Here is a 5,527-nt window from a genome sequence, read left to right on the forward strand (position 1 = left end):
GCCTCTCATCTTATAGGTGAAGAAATTGAGACAAGAAGAAATTAATTAACTTCCCCAGGGTCACACTATAAGTGTCTGAAGTGGAATTTCAACCCAGCCCTTCCTGATTTCCAAGTTCAGGGCCTTATCCACTAACCCATGCTGCCTTTTCAGATGCTGCATTCTGAGGGAAACCAGACTGGTATTCAGGTCAACTCAGCAGGAGCCACATGAACAAGGCGTGTGTCTGTCAGGCACAGCCTGCATGTTCATGTGCTTGGCGTGTGTGTCTGGGCTGCGATGTATGTTGTTGTACATTCCGGCAACACAACTGGTGAGTAAATGAGCGGCTATATTTAACTCCGCCTCACAACCCCGGTAGCTCCTGCCAGGCAAGGGGAAAACAAGCATGCGGGGAGCTGCATCACATTATTGTGACAAGTAATTAGGGGATGTGAGATGTTCAGAAATTACTTTATTAGACAAACGCTACTTACAAACCCCACGCAGCAAACACACCCAGGGAGCCTCTCCCAGTCCCAAGCCTTGAAGAGATCCTGGCTCAGCCTAGGATTCCTCCTGTTCTTTCCTACCTGAACTTTTCCTTAGTTGTAGAGGATGTGAGGGTTAAAAAAATGGCCAGTTATCCCACCATGAGCCCTCAGATGAACTCTTTAGAACCCATCTCCTATACTCAACTCATGATTCTAGAACTGTTGAGTACAGTGGCTGGAAAAGATAATGTTCCTTGGAATTTAGAATGAGAAGGTACCCTAGAATCCTTCCTTTATCTACTCCTTTTGCAGACTAGGAAGCAGTCAGAGGTGAAGGATCTCATAGCGGTGGCATGTATGTGTATTGTGTGTGTGTGTGTGTGTGTGTGTGTGTGTGTGTGTGTGTGTGTGTGTGTGTGTGTGTGTGTGTGTGATAAGCCCATATCCTGACTCCAAATCTAGTGGTTTTTTTTTCAGTTACTTCTATGTGCCCCTCAACCTAGTTGAGATCCATGCCTTATGGCAGAGCAGACAGATATTACTGAAGCTGGGTCACCTAACATTTGCCTTTAACTGGTGATAGACTTAGGAGACAATGCTACAAAGGGTATTCTGGAAACCAAGATATCAACAAAAATTTCATGAGTTTGTGTAGATTATTTAATAATTTATTTTATTTCATTACTTTATTTTTCAATTAATCAATTAATTATATATAATATAATATATATTAACCAATTAATTAAATAATACATAAATAATTTATATATAATTTTATATAAACATATAATGCAAGTCCAGAATTATTAACTATATAAAGGACTTTCCTTGATTGCTAGCATACCTATGGGCAGCTAAATGATACAGTGGGTAGAGCTCTGGCCCTGAAATCAGGAGGACCTGAGTTCAAATTTGATCTCAGACACTTACTAGCAAATCACTTAATCCTGGCTTAAGTGACTACTTCACCTCTAGGGCTATCTCTGATTCATATCTGGTCACTGGACCCAGATGACTCCAGAAGATAAAGTAAAAATAGGTGGCTTCATTCAAATCCAATTCATGTGTATACAATAGCATCACCACCCTGATGTCATGGTCTTCTTCAGAAATGAAGGACACATATCATCATCATATCTATGAAATAAGAACATGGAGGAGAGAAGCTGTATGGTTTCTTAGGTCCCTTCTAGGTCCAAGAGTTTATTTTAAGTTTATTAACTTCTTTTCCCACCCCTGCCAGGAATCCCAACTCTAGGGTACTTGCTGTTCAACCGTAGAATGAATAAACAAACATTTATTATATTTACTATGTGCCAGTTGGGTGACATGCTAGTAATAGGAATAAAAAGCAAGGTGGTCCTCACCCTTAAGGAAATGACATTCTAATAGAGCATATTTAGGGAAACGGTAGCCAGGTAAAAGTTCTTTGTTCTGGGAGGGCCCAAGGATGATAAATGGAACAATAGGGCAGTTAATTGACCAGAAGAAGAATTTGTGGTATTATTGATTTGATATATTAGTTTTCCATGATCCAGAGGAGAGAGTTCTGGACCTGGGGAAGATCTGAGCTCAAATTCTGCCTCAGGCTGTATTACCTTGAACAAGTTACTTGACCTCTATTTGCCTCAGTTTCCTCATTTTTAAAATGGAGATAGTCACAGCACCTACCTCCCAAGATTGTGAGGATAAAATGGTATAATCATAATTGTATAGTACTTAGCACAGTACCTACAATAATGATAAAAAATTATTATTATTCTCCTAGGCAAGTCATTTGCACAGTTTGTCTCAGTTTCCTGAACTGTAAAATGGAGATAACAGCATCACCAACTTCCCAGGGTTGTTGTTAGCATCAATGAGAGAATATTTGTAGAGTGCTTATTCCTTTCCTCTTTCCACCTTCCAAGTCATAAAGGGCAGGGTCAGGCCTCAGGATTGAGAGTTAAAATGTAATGAAGTCCCCCTGGATAATAAAATGCAATTTTTTGCTAATTGCTAATATCATCATCATCATAATTATTATTATCAATTAATAATAAATTACTAGTTTATAACTAATAAAGCCTACTTCAGTAATTAATAAATAAAAAGAATCTATTTAAAAGTTAAAAGGATACAAAATTATTTTCCTCTCCCCTCTAGAATCAGCAGGTGATTCAAGGTTCCTCCACCACAGGCACAGGAACTCAGGTATAGTGTATTTTCTGAGACATGCCTGGCTGGATCTTTTGAACTTCTTGTTCCTTGCCACCTTTTAAAAAGACTTGTCCAGTGCTTGTGTCTGGATATTTCTTCTAGTGTGCAAGATTCCTGGTGGGGGCCTCTAGAGAAGCAGGGGAAAGACAAGCATTTGAGAAGGTATGAAAGAAGGAAGGAGGAGCAGGAGGCAGAGCCTGGGTGTGATCTAACACCATTAATTGGTCAACAATTCCTCCCTAGAAACAGCCCCAGCATCTCACTTTCTGTTCACTCAAAGCAGCACAGCTCTGAGGGCAATAGAAAATGATTTGAGTCAAGAAATGTGTTATATTTTTGTAATTGGAATGTGGAGGCTGAATCAAAATACTACTGGTCTAGTAGGTTAGGCCATGGTGTATGAATAGCATGAAGGAGCTTAAAACTGGTGTAATTAAATCTCCCCTTACACCATGAAAATATGGAGACCACTGAGTCTTTGACTAGTCCCCATTCAGTTAGTCTGATATCTGACATGCTTCTTTCAGGAAGTCTCTTAGTAAGGACAGAGAAATAAAATCTTGATTCCTTACCTGTGTTATTCTAGGCCAGCCACATTTCTTGCCCTATAAGGTTACCTTTTCATTACTTCCAGCTGATCAGAAGTCACCTGTGGGTAGGAACCATTTTTGTTTTTATTAAATGGGACTATGTGAAGAGTTCCATATGATGCTCAATAAATATCACTTACTGATGATGGTAATATGATAAGTATGATTTGGTCTCAAAGAACTGAAATGTGTGAGTAGTTTTCTATAACAGCATTTCCCTAAATCTTGTGAAATAATTTTTTTGTTTTTTTTGTTTTTTGCAAGGCAATGGGGTTAACTGACTTGACCAAGGTCACACAGCTAGGTAATTATTAAATGTCTGAGGCTGGATTTGAACTCAGGTTCTCCTGACTTCAGGGCCAGTGCTCTATCCACTGTGCCACCTAGCTGCCCCCAAATAATTTTTTTTATAAAGAAAAAGCACAGACAGATTAACTACTATCATCACCATCACCATCACCACTGTTATCCTCATTGGAAAAGCTCAGAGTGTTGTGCTGGGGAAGATAGAAAAGTTCCATGAATGTGGTTCCTGTCCTCTTGATACATACAATGTAATACACCTTGATGTAGATATGTGGTATTCATAGCAGTGTAGAAACTACTAACTCAAAAAAGACTCCTATATAAAGAAGATGGCTAAAGTTCTATAATCAGAAAGGGCATAGGGGGCTGAGACAGAGCATAGTTAGCCCTTATAGCTAGAAGTTAGAAGATATGGAATCAAGTCTTGGTTCTTTTATTTGTTTGTTGAATGGCCTTCAGCAAAGCAATTTATCTGATCCTTAGTTTCATCATCTGTATAACAGAGATAGTAATACTTGTCCTGACTAGGCCTTGGATTTTTTTTTGAGAACAACAATGTATGTAAAAAAGTTGTAATTATAAAGCACTCATATTTATAAATTATTTTTAAAAATTGGTTCGGGAAGATGTGCCCTTGGATATGGATCAGGTTCAGAGAAGTTTAGTATTTCCCTTCTATTTCATAAGAATTAACAGAGCTCTTCAATTTCTTTAAAGCTTGATTTTATTGCTACCTCTTATAAGTCTTCCCTATCAATCTAGTTTTTGTTCTTACTTTCTTTATAGAATTACATTGGATTTGCCCTCTTTGATCATACTGAGATCTAGTTTTCCCCAAAGTAGAATATAAGCTTCCTGAGAGGCAGGGCTTATTTAGATTTTGTTTTTGTGACAAAACAACAGCAGCTTAGTGTAGTGCCACATCCATAATAGTTGCTAATTAATAATTGTTAAAATTAAGTTTATTTTACAAATCTATCATTGGTATGGGAGGAACTCCCAGAGCTCCCTTTTATTTTCTTTTAATCAATTGCATGATTAAAGTCCATCATGTGGTCAGTACAATACCATTGGTTTGGGCATGTCTAACAAAGGGAGGATGTTGAATGCCCAAAATAAATTTCCAATGCTAATACTATGCTGTAAAATGTACTATTCAACATTTCCATTCACTGATACAAGGATTTTCAAAAGCTAAACTGTGGGGGATATGACATCCATCCTCATTCATGGCACCCAGGCATGAAAATATGGTCCAGATGCCACAGCCTATTCTGAGTGTTTGGAGAAGGTTGCCTGGTAAAAAGCAATGACCTTGAGGGAACAGTTAGAACCAGGCAGAGCAGAGTTCTGGCTTGACATCTGTTTGTGGTTCCAGGATTTGATTTCTTTCACATTGAAAGAGCCATCAAGGAGCTATGGCAATGAATGTCCCATGCTGCTGTAAGTACACCCACTCAACTTCTTCATTCTTATTGCCCATCTCTAACTAGTATTCAGTTTCCATCTCAAGCAAGATGTGGCAAAGTGAAGGGGGCACTTCATTCTTTAATATATGCTTACATCTTTATGGGGGCATTCTCTATACCCTTGCAGTTCCAGATTCCTAGGAAATATGCCCTTAACACACCACAATTGTGAAAGCATGGGTTAGTTTTCACTTTGACTTTCCATTAGACCCATTGACTTTAGGCTTAAAGACTGGTTATGCTGATTATTTTAAGTAGGTATGTTTTATTTTGGAAATTTTTGTGAAGCAAAATGACCTTTCAAACAAAGATTTCCAACTGATGCCTATGAGTCAGGAGTGGTAGGAATTGGATTTGAATTAGACTCATTGGAATGAGTTTAAGGAATGATTAGAAATGGGATTATAGAAAAAGGAGCTGGGGAGGATGGAATTGAACCAAGGTTGCTTCTAGCTTTAAATCCTATCAAAGGTTTAACATGTAGAAATCA

At 38.3% G+C, this 5,527-nt stretch overlaps 1 long non-coding RNA gene across 1 annotated transcript; it reads left to right on the forward strand.

The window, feature by feature from the left end:
- The first annotated feature begins 791 nt into the window (after window positions 1-791).
- LOC141520517 (uncharacterized) lies at window positions 792-4,985 on the forward strand. The gene is made up of 3 exons (XR_012477627.1): window positions 792-828; window positions 2,619-2,666; window positions 4,947-4,985. It is a non-coding gene; the product is annotated as an uncharacterized LOC141520517 (long non-coding RNA).
- Window positions 4,986-5,527: the final 542 nt, after the last annotated feature.

The sequence above is a fragment of the Macrotis lagotis genome, chromosome 4 (genome assembly GCF_037893015.1).
Source record: "Macrotis lagotis isolate mMagLag1 chromosome 4, bilby.v1.9.chrom.fasta, whole genome shotgun sequence".
In the NCBI taxonomy this organism is placed as follows: Eukaryota; Metazoa; Chordata; class Mammalia; order Peramelemorphia; family Peramelidae; genus Macrotis; species Macrotis lagotis.